At 39.6% G+C, this 16,740-nt stretch overlaps 1 protein-coding gene across 1 annotated transcript in view; it reads right to left on the bottom strand.

Moving 5' to 3' along the window:
• Positions 1-16,740, bottom strand: part of LOC137250075 (WSCD family member CG9164) — a 662,201-nt gene that overhangs the window by 256,543 nt on the left and 388,918 nt on the right.

Raw genomic sequence — 16,740 nt, 5'->3', positions numbered from 1 at the left:
GACTACTGAATTTCGATTTCTGAATTTTGGCTTTCTGACAAAAGGGTTCTAACTAATGTTTTTTGATAAAATATGTTTCTGAATTGATGTTTTCTGAATTTAGGGGGGGGGGGGGGGGGGCTATAAAAATACTTTTTTAGCCGGAGCTTTATCTTTGATTTGCATAACATGGCCTAGCCAGCGTAGCTGCTGCGTTTTAATTCGCTGGACTATGCTGATGTCTGCGTAAAGCTCGTACAGCTCATCATTAAATCTTCTTCGGTAGTCGCCATGGCCAATGCGTAGGGGTCCGTAAATCTTTCGAAGAATTTTTCTCCCGAACACTCCCAGAGCCGCTTCATCTGACGTTGTCATGATCCATATTTCTGGATCTGGATGGATACAACAAGTGACTTGGAAACCATGATTTTCGTTTGCCGTGGGAGGACTTTACTTTTCAATAGGTAGCAATTCCAAAAAGCATTTATTGGCAAGAGTGATTCTTCGCAGGATTTCAAAGCTAATGTTGTTCTTTGTGTTAATGCTATTCCCATATAAACGAAGTCTTATTTCGAAATTATGGCTCCCAACAGTGGTTTCCAAGGCTGAAATGCGCTGAATCATTGCTCGAAAACAGCAGGTACTTCGTTTCGTCCCCATTCAACATCACTTAATTTTCCAGTTTGGAGTAAGCATAACTTACGGCGCTGGTGTTCAGGCCGATGATATCAATGTCACCAGCATATGCCAGTAATTGCATGCTTTTATAGAATATTGTTCCAGAGCGGTTAATTTCTGCATCTAGTTTAATTTTCTCCAGTATCAAACTAAAGAAATCACACGATAGGGGGTCACCCTGCCTGAAACCTTGTTTCGAGCGGCTAGGAGTGATCTTTCCCAATTCTAACTGAGCTGATGGTCTTGCTCATAGTAAGTTTTGGGTGCAAACCAAATTCAGACATAGCGGCATGAAAAGGTACAAAGGAACTTAAAAATCATCCCGTAAGCATTATAGTGATAGAACGACACACGTTCTAAGCGGGTGGTATCGATTCTTTTCTAAAAAGTACTCTAGTATTTTGTAATCAATGCTTTTTACCAAGTACTGAGTAAAGTATCAATACTTTATATCGGTACTTGCTCCCGAACAGAGGCGTCCAAGAGACTGGTGGATGAAGAAGGGTGTAGAGGACGGCTTGTCACTGGCGTGGATGCAAATGCGCATGACGGCTTACGAGCAGGGGAAGATATTAATGATAGAGGTGAGTCCCTTTTTTTGTTATATATACTACAGAGTATCCAACAGGGGTAACGTGCCTACATATGTCGGGCTTACATCAAGCAATGTGCTTGATATCACATTTATTTTTGGGCAGGATATATCGGCGTATGCATGGAGGATCCTTGACAGGCCATCTTTCTCAGACCGTGCATATATCACCTTCAAAGTCCCCCTAATGATTAGCATTGAAGGGGAAAACCTTTAGAAACCGTAGAGCAACGACTAGTACAAATTTCCGAAATGTGTATCACGAAGACTGTGGTAGCCTAAAGAGGTTACCACCGTAGAGCAGTTGGAGGAGTGCAACAACTTCTTATCAAAGGCGCTAACAACTGCGCACAACAAAACTTGTCCTCTGAGAAAATGCAAGGGTAGAGCAAAGCCACCATGGTGGACTAAGGAGTGGCGGGGTAATAAAACGTGCCAAGTTCAAATCGCCGGCTCCAGATGGGATATTCCCTGCCATGTTCAGATGGTCGGTGGAACGATTATAGAATGGCTAAGAGCAATCTTTGTGGGTTGCATAAAACTGAACCGCGTCCCGCGATCTTGGAGAACGAGCAGTCTTCATACCGAAAGAAGGGAAAAGCCAGCTATCATCTTTTATGCTCAAAACCCTAGAGGGATTAATAGATTTTATTCTCTTCAGCACAACATGCTTATACCAGTGGCAAGTCAGCCGATACTTCATTGCATAGGGTTGTCATCAATATAAAGAAAGTCTTGGAACAGCAGGAATATGCCCTAGGTGTTTTTCTGGACATTGCCGAAGCTTTCAACAATGTCTCGCAAAGAGCAATCGTGAACAGTCTCAACTCGATTGAAGTTCATCCAGCTTTAGCTAATCGGATCGGCTCCATGCTAAGCTGCAAAATGATCACATCGCAATGGCGAGGCAATCTGTATACAGAGGAACGCCACATAGTGGGGCTCTTTCACCAATGCTGTGGACGCTGGTTATAAACCAATTACTTAGGCGGTAAGACAGAGGACCTGCCAAACTTACGGCATATGCACATGACGCTTCAGTCATCATAAGCGGCTGATGCCTTACAACAATCAGCTCTCTGATGGATCAGGCACTCCCGGATGTAAATGCCTGAGCATCTGGAGTGGAGCTCTAACCCGAATTATTTCATTGGTTAATTACGGCAATTTTCAAACCCATGCTTTACTATGGAGTTCTTGTTTGATGGACTGCCAAACAAAAAAGTACGTTTACCAAAAAAAATTGAAGGGATATTAAGAGTATCAATTATTATCATAACGGGAGCCCTAAAAACTACCCCAACGGCAGCACTGCACGCCATTATATATATGCCACTTGCAGGCCTAAAGGCAAAAAACATCGCGTTAGCAACTGCAACAAGTTTTAAGGCCCCTTGCTGTTCACGCCCAAGGGCGTCCCGTAGTCTGCGCATTAGTGCGCCCACTACCTTCCAGCAGCCCCGCTGCTGCTCGCGCCCCACGGCGCCACCAACTCATACGGCTGCTCCCACTCACACCTACAATCTCCGTAGTAGAGTCGGAGGCAATGCCGAGCAGCAGCCCCTGCCCCTTCTTCTCTCCCCCTCTTTTCCGGCAGCAATCGTGTAGGTCAGCTCCTGCCTTGGACAGTGCCACTTTCCTAGATGTTCTGGTCTCCGCGACGGCAACCCCCCGACGGGTTTCATTACGCCAGGTTGCCAGGCCGCATACTCAAATACACCGGGTACCCCTATGCTTACCCAAGGACGTCCAGTCCCAGGCCACAACAGCAGTTGCATCCTAGCCTTTCACAACCCAGGCGTAGTCACCCGTCACTTACTCCCAGAGTGACGACGTTTCCCCCGTTGCACTTCAGAATTCTGCAGTTAAACTGTAATGGATTAACTGGGAAGATACGGATATAGTCGATTTCATGAAGCGGCACAACATCCGCATTGCTGCGATTCAAGAGACTAAACTCACAGCAAGATCTGCTCTGCAGACCTGTTCTGGGTATAATGTCCACAGAAAAGATCGCGAGAGCGGAAATGGAGGCGGCCTCGCGTTTATCATACACCACTCTGTGCAATATCATATATTTGATCCCGACATCGGGCGCAGCGACAGTGTCATAGAACGTCAAGGCTTATATGTCCGGTCAGGCGATGAAAACCTAGAAATCATCAGCCTATACATCCCTCCTGCCACCTGTTGCCCCAGTGGCAATAATCGCATTATCTTGGGCGATTTTAATGCCCATCACGATCTATGGCATTCAAATTTGCAGGCAGACAGTAGGGGTGAGATGTTGGCGGATTTAATAGAAGAAACGACGTTCTGCAGAATAAACGGAGACGCCTCCACACGTATGGTATGAAGCTGTCACAGTTCGCTGGATACATCAATCGTGAGCGCAAGACTCGTAAACCGCGTCAACTGGCAGCCGACGGTAACATTGGCATCCCACCACCTGCCTATACTTATTTCACTCGATCATACCGCCGACTTCATTGTCACAGAAAAACGCACTTTCATAAACTTCAAAAAAGGAAAGTGGGACGAATACAAATCCTTTACAGACAACCGCTTTGCTGCCCTCCCTATCCCGACTGATGCTCGCCAAGGGGAGCCTGCTTTCCGCAAGGTAATTGAATCCGCCTCGGTTCGCTTCATTCCCGCCGGGAGAATTCCCGAAATTCGGCCTCATTTTCCGGCGGAGGCCGCAAACTTAGCGAGAGAACGTAACCTTATAAGCAGCTCGATCCCGGCGACCGCCAAATAAGGGATATAAACCAACGCATCAGAATGCTTGTGGATGAACACAAGCGGGCGAAATGGGAGGAGCACCTAAGAGCTTGTAACCTCTCTGCCGGTGTAGGTAAACTTTGGTCCACCGTAAAGTCCCTATCGAATCCGTCTAAACACAATGACAAAATTTCCAGCGTCTTTAGCGATAAAGTGCTATCAGATGCGAAAAAATGAGCGAGCGCCTTCTGCCGACAATATATAATGCATTCTACGATCAACAAAGATAGACGGAGGGCCAACAGGCGCGCACATAAACACAAATTCAGCGCGTCTCCAATTACCATCACCGTCAAAGTGGTTGAGGACGGCATAGGTCATGCTAAACCATCCAAAGCAGTGGGCCAGACGGCATAGCCATGCCGATGCTTAAAAGCTTAAGGAAAGAGGGTTTCAAATATTTAGCACATTTCTTCAACCTGTATCTTTCCACCTTTGTCATTCCCGAAAAATGTAAAATGGCCAAGTTGGTCCCGCTATTAAAGCCATGGAAACCAGCTAACATAGGAGAGTCCTATCGCCCGATATCTCTCCTATCGCCAGTAGCCAAGACGTTTGAAGCCATTTTGCTCCCCTACTTCAAAGCATATTTGCAGACAGCCTGTCATCAACATGGCTTTAGGAAACTCCATAGCACCACCACCGCGCTAAATGCCATTAGCACCCAAATAAATTGTTTAAATCAAAATCCCCTCCATAGAACAGAACTTGTTGCGCTAGACCTATCAATAGCTTTTGATACGGTCAACCATGGCACGTTGCTGTAAGACTTGTAAGGGTCTACCCTTCCCCCATGCCTTAAAAGGTAGACCGCAAACTATATGGGTGGTCGGCAGGCATCGGTGCAATTTAGAAACGAATCATCTAAACCAAGAAGAATATAAAAGGGGTGCCACAGGATGGTGTCCTATCTCCACTTTTGTTTAACTTCTATATGTCAAAGCTACCTTCGCCACCAGAAGGAGTTACGATCGTTTCTACGCCGATGACTGCACAATAATGGTCACAGGCCCAGGCCCACAGATCGATGAGCTTTGCAACAGAATAAACGGCTACCTCCCTGATCTCTCCAGTTTTTTCGCCTCGCGAACCCTGGTATTATCACCGACCAAATCTTCCGCGACCATATTTACAACATGGACGTCCCAAATGTCGACCATTTTGAACATCCACGTCGATGGCACTACGCTACCGACTGTCCTACGCCCCAAAATCTTGGGTGTAACGTTTTATCAGGATCTACATTTTGGTGAGCATGCAGCCGCGATTGCACCGAAAATTCAGAGCCGTAATAAGATATTCAAATCTCTTGCTGGCATTACTTGGGGAAAAGACAAAGAAACGCTAATTTCCACATACAAAGCAATTGGCCAGCCGTTTGCGTGCTACGCGTCCCCTATATGGTCGCCAAGCCTAAAAACTACCCACTGGAAGAAGCTACAGGCTTGCCAAAATACTGCCCTCAGAACCGCCACGGGTTGTCTTCTTATGTCCCCAGAGCAGCATATACATAATGAGGCGAGAATACTCCCCATCAGGGAGAGAAATGAGATGCTAACCAAACAGTTCCTGTTGAATACCCAGAAACATGGGCATCCCAACAGACATCTGATTGATGAGCCAATACCGCCCAGGGGCTTAAGGAGTCATCTCCGTTAGGATTATGAGGAAACACGGCACCTGAGAACTCAGCCGCATGAAGCCAAAAAACACAAGCAGGTCCTCAGCGAACTCCACAAACAATCGTCGGTCCTCTATGCCAGGAATTGTTCGGTGAATCCAGTACTCAAGGAACAGTATCCAAAACTTGCGGAAGAGGAACGCATACTCCCCAGGGAAACGCGAGTCACTCCAACTCAACTTCTATCTGGTACTGTAACAGGTTAAACTCTTACCTATCCAGAATCAATCCCGACATACAAAATGTATGCCCCGCTTGCAATGTGTCCCCATATGATACCAACCATCTCTTTAATTGTAATGTAGAACCAACGCCTCTAACACCCCTCTCATTACGGTCTACCCCTGTTGAAAGTGCAAGTTTCCTTGGACTCCCGTTAGAGGATATTGATGACAATTTGTGATTTGTCGCACCTATTGGATGGGGCGAAGCAATACTACAACAACAAGAACAACATAGTGTGGCGGCGATTAATGCAATAATCTCAAACAGCATTTCATGAAGAAATGTTTTAGAATGGAAAGAAGCATTGGAAAGACTTCGCTCAGGCTGGACTATACATCTATCCTAGGTTCTCGATCATAAAGTAATAGAAGGTAACAAAAAGGCCGATGAGTTGGCAAAGAAAGTTGAAAGGAGACAGGAGTTGCATATGATCCATTAAGCAGGAAAGGCGTGGACAAAAGCGCGGGGCTGCAAAATTTCTAAGATCATGTGCAAAGCCTACGATACTAAACTCACAAAGTGGCTCATATCTCTGAAGAGAGAAGGCTTAAGACTCACGATGGGCGTATTAACTGGACAGTGCTTTCTGGCGTCATATGCTTATAAGTTAGGCCTCGTCAGTCATCAAGAAGAAACCTGCGCTCGCCAGGTCAAGGCTCCACTTATTAGGGCCGCCAGAGTTGCTAGATCTTGACTTCAGTATTTACAAAGAGGACTGAGTTATTCTATGATATAAGTCCTGGTACCTGATTGGTGCTCTTCCGTTTGGTCGTGAAAAAAATTCTGGGAACACTATGGACACATTCAGTCTATGTGAGATCTTAATGGACCGACCAGTTCAGCCTAACCTTTCCCCGAAACTTTACCAATAGCCGCTAGTGTACATGTTTGAGTTCAACAAAGTGTAGAACATTAAACCTAACATTAAACATAGAACCCTATCAAAAGTTAAGATATCTTCACCAAATCTGGAACACGAAGTTATCGCAGCTCTAGATATCAAAAAGAATTTGCGGTAATGTTGGAATGGCAGCCGAATCACGAACATTTTACAAAAACAAATCCTGCTAACGCCAACAAAATCATGAAAAACTGCTAGCTTCATAAAATTTCAATACATATGTATGTAGGATGTTGAGCGACATTTTCATTTATGTATTGAATTTCTTGTTCTACTCTAAAATTTTTTTGCAGCATCGGCGACGATGGAATCATCTAAACCGGTTTTTTTTGACATTGAAATTTGATGGCCTATATATTTATCAGCACATTTGCGCCTTAGCAACCACGACACTATTGGTAACCATAATTTGGAAATAGTAAAAGACTTCGTTTATTTGGGAACCAGTATTAACAGAACCAATAACACTAGCTCTGAAATCCAGAGAAAGATCCTCTCTCGGCAAAGGAAAATCATGCTCTACAAATCACTTATCGTACCTGTCCTACTATATGGTGCAGACGAATAGATTCTTACAACATTAGATGAAGGGCCACTGAGAGTTCATGCGAGACAAGTTCTTCGAAAGATTTACGAACCTCTACGCTTGGCGATGGCGAGCACAGACAAAGACTTAATGATGAGCTTTACACAGACATCAACATAGTCTAGCGAAATAAAAAGCAGTGGCTACGCTGCAAGGCCATGTTATGCAAATGGAAGATGATGCTCCGACCAAGAAAGCATTTTAATCGAAACCCGACTCTGGAAGGACCAGCCGGAAAACAATTTAAATTCCCTTGGTGTGACCAATTGGCTCCAATCAACCCAGCGAAGAATCGGCTGGCGCGCCTTTTTGGACGGTCATAATCGTTTAAACTGTTAAGCGCCAATTAAGTAAGTATATATATGTGACCCGGCTTATGAAAAGGTGGCTTGTGACTCAAAAAAATAATGCAAAAGAAAAACTACTAAGAAACTGAAGAAATGCATTGTTTATCTTTAACAGCTGTTTCTTTTTTAAATCATAAGCCACCTTTTCATAGGACGGGTCACATATAATGATATAAAGCATAAGGAAATAAATTTGTTTCCGACATCCTGTATCATCGCAGTCCGTTCATATTCGGTCACTCCCTTTGCACAGGCAATAAACCTTATAATGAAAACATTTTAGTGAATTTTGGAGATCTCACGTTTTCGAGTTGAAACACTGGTGAAAAGGTATATAATGTTCGGTTTCGCCCGAACTTAATTTCCTTACTCATTTTGTTTTGATGGTTTTCCGACAGTGTGGATAATTGGTTTATATTTCAAAGATGTGTTGCTGCCGTTTGACGTGTATTTATAGTACATGAGCAGATATTGTCAAAATGAATGATCTGTGTGGCTGACAAAGCGTTTACTGTTTTGTGTTGTTGTGCGGTTGTCTGTTGTATCTGCATGATTACTTTGTTTCTTGTAAACAAGTTTTAAAGGTTCATATATTGTGACCGAGGTTGTGTTTGTCTGTTCGTTTATTATTCTACCGTCGATCGTTTTCTGTTTGTAGATTTCCATGTTTTCGAGTAAGTTCAGATGTCGGCCTTTTGCTTGTATGAAGGATCCTGACTGTTTTATTAATGTTTATTTTATAATGTTTATGGTATAATGTTTGGATTCCGTTTTTTTTTTTGTTGTTGTAATCTCTAATGTGAATCTCTCTGAACCTCGTTCTTATTTGTCGTCCTGTTTGTCCTATGTAACTGTGGTGGCATCCGCAGGTAAGCTTGTCTACGCCGCGACTTCTAAACGGATCCCCTGCTTTAGTGTTAGTTTTTAGTTTTTGCCCTCGATGTTTTGAATGCTTTGCTACTGTTGTATTTTTTAAAAAAGTTTGCCAATTTACATATGGCTTTTCCAGTATATGTCATAGTCGTCCAAGTGTAATTATTTTCCTTTTCATTATTTCTTTTTGGTTCTCCATGCGTCCTACTGAGCTTATCTCCTAGTGCCTTTTTATGGCCGTTGTTTGTAGCAATGTTATAGATTACCTCAAGCTCTGCCTTATATGCTTTTTGTGTAAGAGATGTCCTTAATGCTTTAATGCTTCATTTGTATGCTCTTGGTCGTGATTTGAGGTATTATGTATTATTGTGTCGGTGGCCATTGTCTTTCTATATACGTCGTAGTTACATCTTTATCATCTTTATCAATATCTATCATGAGGTCTATATAGTTGATTCCTCTGTCTTTTTCGGTTTCCATTGTGAATTTAATGTCCCCGTGCTACTTGTTGAGGTACTTCAGTACTAGCTCTTCGTTATTAGTAGTTAAAACGCATTCTATGTCATCCACGTATCTAGCATAAAATTAAATGCCTTATTTGGATTTCAGTTCCTGTACATATTTGTCTTCCAGGGTTTGCATGAACACTTCCATAAGAATGGCTGATATGGGGCTTCCCATTCCAAGACCGTTTGATTGTCCACATATTTCACTGTTGAATTGAAAATAGTTTTGACGTAAAGGTCTTCGTGATTTGCATACTTTTAACTTTGCTTTTTGTATCATAAAGTATTGCTGAGTTAATTATGTCCAATGTCTCCGATAGTGGTATTGATTAGTGTAGATCTTTTATGTCAAAAGATACCAATTTGCTGATCTTTGCCAGCTCAATGGTCCCAAGTTTTTCTTTTAGTTCTTTTGTGTTAGCTATTGAATATTCGTTCCTTATCTCCAGAGTGTCTTTTAATATCGTTTTAAATATTTGTACAGTTTGTAATATGGTGGCGATTTGAAATTAATGATGGGCCTCATTGGAGTGTTCGGCTTGTGGATTTTTCGTAACGCAATCAGTAGAGGAGCCGATGGGTTAGTTTGGACCCTTCTATATGTCATGTTAGAATCTAGTATATTTGTTGCATTTTTTAAAGCAACTGTGATTTGCTTCTGGTATTCATCCGTAGGATTCCTTCTCATTCTACGAAATTTCATTTCGTTGATGAGTTCTTCGGTTTTGGTTATATACTCCTCTTTTTCTATTAGCACAGTGATGTTTCCTTTGTCCGCTTTCGTTATGACAATATTGTTTTTCCTAAATGTATGCTGTAGATTCTTTGTTGTTTTCTCTTCTGCATTACCTCTTTGCCCTTCCTTTGCTGAATGTCTTTGTTTACTCCACATGTGGCTTGCGTGCGCCTGTCCCTCTTGTGGTATCAATGATATTGCGATCTCTGCAAGGTCAATCGCCTGCTCCGTTTTTGTTGTTTTATTTTGGTCCATGATATTGTGCTTTAGGCTCTTTTCGAGAAGCTGTGCTTCTTCCTTGGTGATGGCCGCGTCGTTTGTAAACTGTTAGTAGTCTGTTGGTGTTCAAGCTAAAATCAAGCATTAACTAACTCATTTTGTATTGTTGATTTTCCGACAGGAGATATACATCGCAATATCATCGTTTGTCAAATTAGTTTCGAGACAAACCGGTTTCGGCGTTGTGCCATCATAAATGTCAATTTTCGTTCTGATCTGTTGTTGTCGTTTGTCTTGTATTTATAATTCGTAGGTTTGTGATCAGGTATTATCAAAATGGATGTTTGTGAATGTTATGTGTGTTCATTCAGAACCGATGGTGGTTTTCACTGATCAATTTGTGTGGCTGTCTGAGGCAGGTAGACGTCAGTATTTCTAGTCGTTTGACCTCTTTGTGTGTTTGGTGCTTGCTGCGTTTATTGTTTTGTGTTTGTTTGTTGTTGTGTGTTTGTCTGTTGTAACTGTGTGACTACTTTGTTTCTTGTAAACAAATTTTAGAAGTTCAAGTGTTGTGTCCGAAATTGTATGTCTGTTCGTCTGTAACTCTACCGTCGAAAGTTTTCTGTTTGTAGATTTCCATGTTTTGGAGTACGTTCAGGCGCTTGAATGTGAAGGACATTGACTGTCTTATTGATGTTATGTGGGGAATATTCGTTTTCGACCGCACGACTCCCGCAGTTGCACTCTGGTATGATGTTTGGATTCCACATTTTTTTTGTTGTAAATATGAATCATATTTCGTTACTGAAAGCTGTCAATTCAATGTTGAAGCCTATTGATTCGATAATTGTCTTGGGCGGCTTTAATATTCCGCACGTATCATGGAACACATCCGACCATGGTATTGTGACGATTTCTTCAAAATTGTCCAGCAACGACTTTTTAGCCGAAATAACTGAACTTTGCCTTAGACAGATAAATATAATTCCAAACATTTTCGGGAGGGTACTTGATTTGGTATTTGTTGATGATACATCAAAATCCATTCTTACGAGGTGTGATCCTCTGTACCTGAGGACCCTTACCATCCTTCGCTGGAAATAATTTACAAATTGGAAAAAGTTCTCGGAGTTGCACTACCACAGAAAACGACTCTAATTTTAGATTTGAACTAGCAACACGGACCTTGTTTCAGACAGGTTGCATTGTTTAAAAATAGTAATTTGTTGTTGCATTTTGAATTAATGGTTCAATTAAAAAATAAAGATAATTCATAAAAAAATTAAGTCCAAAGCGGAGTTAAATATATATCCATACATATTAACTGTTCATATTCAGTTAGTTTTTAATTTCTTTCTTATAAAATTTCATTGCATACTATGTTTGCAGCTTTCCCATCAGGAGCCAAAACATATAAATAACTTTGATTGTTCCACGGGATAGAGCTATATATAATTGATCTTTTGGTACTATCGGGATTCTTAGAATCAAGACATTTTCTCCAGCACCACAACCAGTCAAAATTGAACACTCAATCAAACCTTATATGAAAAGCTCAGCTCAAAAACTATTTAAATCGTAACAATAAATTATTATTAAACTAGAAGACCCGGCAGACGTTGTCCTGCCCTAAATTTGGTCAATCTGCATACATTTTAATAAACTTTTTCCGTCTAACTCTGCCCTCCCCCCTCTTCACGTTTTCCTAATCCTTTTATTCACTCCTCCGTCCGTATTTTTCGCTTCATCTATCTTCATCTTCGTCTCATTCTATCTCTTTCTCAATCTCCTTCTCTCTTCTCTTTTCTCTTCTCTCAATTTCTTCTTATTCTTCTGCATCCCTTATTGCCTGTCCCAGAAAGTGGTATGTATTTTATTCCAGTCCCAGTCCCATTCCGAGTCTCAGTCCCAGTCCTAGTCCTAATCCCAGTCCCAGTCCGTCTCTGGATAATATATTACTCTGTACTAAAGCTCTCATCAACAGCTTTCATTTGATATCCATATTCTATAAACACACTCTAGGGGTACCCGGGTTCACGTTTTGGCCTATATCTCGAGACCCTAGTCACTCAGGGGTATGAAAATTACCCTCTACTAAATCACTCATCAACAGTTTTCATTTTATATCCATATTCTATAAACACACTCTAGGGGTACCCGGGTCCACGTTTTGGTCTATATCTCGAGACGCTAGTCACCCAGTCACCTATCCTATATTTCATGTTAGATCAAGCTACACACGCGGTGCAAACCAAATTCAAAATTGTTTCAGTAATTTAGGAGTCCATTGGCCTCAATTGTGTGACACGTGTTTTTTATAAATTAAGATTATTAAACTGTATGGATGAAAGTTAAGGAAAAATTATCTTAATTAATTGTTTTCATCCCCTTTCCTTTCTTTTCCCTTTCCCTTTTCTTTTTTCCTTTCCCTTTCCTTCCCTTCCATTCTTTTTTCCTTCTTTTCCTTCCTTCCTTTCTTTTAATTTCCATATCCTTTCCTTTCCCATCCTTTCCTTCCACCTCCTTTCATATCCTCCTTTCGCCTATCCTTTCCATTTTCCGTTTCCTTTCCTTTTCTTTCATTTCCTGTCCTTTCGTACGCGGTCCGTTCCTGTCTTCTCCCTTCCTTTCCACCCTGTAATTTCCTCGCTGTTCCTGTCCCTTCCTTTCCTCTTCTTTCCATTCCTTTCCTTTCCTTTCCTTTCCTTTCCTCTTTTTTACTTCCCTTCTTTTCTTTTATTTGTCCTTTAAAAAAAGTTTACCGAAAAATTATACCAAATAATATAGAAAATCGCACTGAATAGTAGTTACCTTTGCAATAATATTGATAAAAAGATATTGATAAAAAAAGCTCACTTTTGTTTTGATTTAATTATTTAATAAAATAAATTACTGGCACAGCTTAAATAACTTACGTACAAATTTTAATAACAAAATTCGTGAAAACCAACTCTTTTTTCTAAAATAACTCCTTTAGGGCTGCCATAAAAAAATTAAAAATGGATACTCATTTAATTTGTCTTAAGGAACAGTATATAAATTATCATAAAAAATATATTGAAGAATTAAATCTCCTCAGTGCACAAATATTAGTATATACATACATATAAAAATACCAAAAAATTAAATTTGTGTTTAAGAATTTTAAGAAAATGTTTAATATTTTTAACGAAAGAGTATTTTTCACGAGATGTACGCATTCTTAACCATTTATGTTGCATCGCCTCAGCAATATAAGTTGACGCCCACGCAACGCGTGGCAGAGCATCGCCCGGCAATACAAATGGGCGCCGAGGCAAGGCGCGGCAGAGCATCGCCTCAGAAATACAAGCAGACGCCGGCGCAAGGCGTGGCAGAGCATCGCCCAGCAATACAAATGAACGCCGACGCAAGGCGCGGCAGAGCATCGCTCCAGCAATACAAGCAGACGCCGACGCAAGGCGCTGCAGAGCATCGCCTCAGCAATACAAGTAGACGCCGACGCAAGGCGCGGCAGAGCATCGCATGGCGTAAACGCGGTAAACTCAAAGGAATGCAACCTTGCAAACATAATTGCCGTCCTTTTCATCAGAAATCTCCGACATCAGCAAATCATTTACAAGAATTTCTTAGTAAAGATGTTTTAGTTTTGATTTTTCACTTAATCTTGGCATTTTTTAATTTATATAGCAATCAAACATTTTTTGGCAATAATGCAGCGTGTGTAAATGGATATAATTATACACCTTATAAATTTATATGTTTTAATGAGTCCCCCTTATATTAATCTGTTTACGTACATACAAGTGTGGCAGCTTGCTTTATTGCTGTTGTGGCTTTATTTACTTAGTATCAGATTAGTGATGTGAGTATCACTTAGTGTCACTAATATTCGTCACAATATATCGCCATTTTAATAGTGAAATTTACTTGTCTTATATTCTTTCTGCACAACCGCGGTGTAGACATTGTCGTTTTGTTGTGCCCTCATAGTGCTGATTGCATTTTTCATCACATTTTGCCGTTGCACTTTATTTGGTATACTACGTAATTTTGTTGCTCTTCTTCACTTTGTCCTTTGTTTCGGTAAAAGTATGTCGTATAGTGTTGTTTGGTTTGCGGCCGTAAATTATATTTCTAGATTTTATGGTTTTTTGGAGGATTTGGCTCTCCGTTAGGCCCTATAAGTGTTACTCCGATAAATTTTTAACTAACTTCAACTAGCTTCAACGAACTTAGTCAAATTATTATTTTATATTTTATATTTTATGAATATGCCCCAATATATTCGGATCATGTTATAAAAATCGTGTACTCATACTCAGTCAGGGTTATTAAATGTAGCGATCGTATTAGTAATTTGGTTGAGGGTCTTGTTCATCCTGACACCGCGTTAGCGTTGAACGCGAAAGATCTGACAACCGAAGATGCTGATATCTGAAGTGAAGCCACTTTTGGCAAAGACATAGGATATGTTTTCTCGAAAATCTGTATATTCATATGTATGTATGTATGTACTTACGTTTTGTTGTTGCAAGAACACGTGAACTTGTGTATGCTCATATACCCAAATTCATTTGAATGAGTTGAACAAAGCATGGGGCGCATTCCAAAAGCACAACTGCTGGCGAAGCTGATTAGTGATAACTTCTTGGAACGCACAGTTGCAACTTTACGACAAATTAGTGAGCATAAAAATTTCCCGCTACATTCACTCAACGTTTTTATCGATTTTTTGTTGACAGTTGGCTCACCGTATGGTTTCAACAGCACAATTTCTTTCACTCAGCTGATAACTGATTAGCTGAGCTAGCAGTTGTGCTTTGAAATTCACCCATCAATAGCATCATAGCTTATACTTACACATAAATTTTCGTATGTAAACGAATAGATCAGGCTAGCTGCGCTTGGTTGCTTTATAGGTACTCATACTCAAATTGCTGCGGATATATTAGAGATTCAAATAAAATTAAAGAAAAAAAACTTTTTTAAAAATAAGCTTTTATTATTGGTTAATAAAATTAACTAAAAAGTAAAAAATAAAATAAAAAATAAAACTTTTTAAAAATAAGCTTTTATTATTGTTTAATAAAATTAACCAAAAAGTAAATATAATTAAAGAAAAAAAACTTTTTTTAAAAATAAGCTTTTATTATTGGTTAATAAAATTAACTAAAAAGTAAAAAATAAATTAACTGTAAAGAAATATAACACCTTATAAATTCATTGTAACCTTTAACGATAATTAGGCTTCTTCGTCTGCGACAAAAAAACTCCATATTGTACATAATTATATATTTTTAACATTAAAACTTTACACCTAAAATATTAAATCTTACAGTTTATAACACAGTCCTAATTGTTGTAATAAAAACGTGTTACATTGTGATAGCAAGAAAAGAAGGTCCCAAATGTTCTTAACTTTACCATCAAAATTTAACACGCTTTTATTAGAACAATTAGGACTGTGATATAAACTGTAAGATTTAATAATTTAGGTGTATAGTTTTAATGTTAAAATATAAAATTATGTAAAATATGGAATTTTTTTGTCGCAGACGAAGAAGCCTAATTATCGTTAAAGGTTACAATGGACTTGTAAAGTGTTATATTTTTTTACAGTCAATTTATTTTTTAATTTTTAGTTAATTTTATTAACCAATAATAAAAGCTTATTTTTAAAAAAGTTTTTTTCTTTAATTATATTTACTTTTTAGTTAATTTTATTAACCAATAATAAAAGCTTATTTTTAAAAAAGTTTTTTTTTTATATATTTTTTTTTTACTTTTTAGTTAATTTTAATTTTTATCACTCTTTTTGCCTTTCGTTTTATTTAATAAAACTGCTGTAGTTGCAAGTAAAAAAAAATTATATTCACGTCCGAACGCTTCGCTTTCTCAATACAAATGTTGATTGATGGCTTTTTTAGTCACCGGAGGCCTTTATGCTGTGCAGTCAATACTTTTAAAATTTCTTCCACGTCCTTTCTTTTTATGATAGCGAATATACATATCATCTACATACTTATTTATATATGTGATATATATGTACGTCATTAGGGCTGATTATATTCAACGCGGTGCCTACAGACCACAACCACAATATAGCAAAGCTTGACGACAACCATAGCCAGGCATTGACTACTTCATTACTTTGATGGCGGCAGCTACAAATATAAATTATAGCAAGCAGTAGCGAAAATTTATTATTATCCGTTATTTGCTTATTTATTAGTTTTTATTGACAAAATAGAGAGGACGCCACTCACTGTCGCTACCCAAAAATAGAATTAGATCTGGCTACAACGGCAGTCGTGATTGATTGTCCTGCTGCTGTGTCGCGCCGAATATAACGACGAACATGTGTAAAAATAATTTGCAATATGTTGCTTTGTAAACGCTGTCGTGAATGTATTTAGGCCTGTTGGCGTTAAGTTCAGCTATGCTGTCGTCAAGTATTTTGTCCAGTACTATGTCAGCTATGGTGGGAGACCATTGTACAGGTTTACAAGTAGGATATTTTTGAGAAGGAAACAATTTCTTTCTCTTTCTAACACACTGCCGTTTGGCACTTCGGTCAATGTCAAACTAGCGTGGAATCCAGTGGAACATGAGTTTGACACTGAACGAAGTGTCAAAATTACCGTGGTTGCT

The sequence above is a fragment of the Eurosta solidaginis genome, chromosome 4, assembly GCF_040869045.1.
Source record: "Eurosta solidaginis isolate ZX-2024a chromosome 4, ASM4086904v1, whole genome shotgun sequence".
NCBI lineage: Eukaryota > Metazoa > Arthropoda > Insecta > Diptera > Tephritidae > Eurosta > Eurosta solidaginis.
This window is presented reverse-complemented; position numbering and strand designations above follow the sequence as displayed.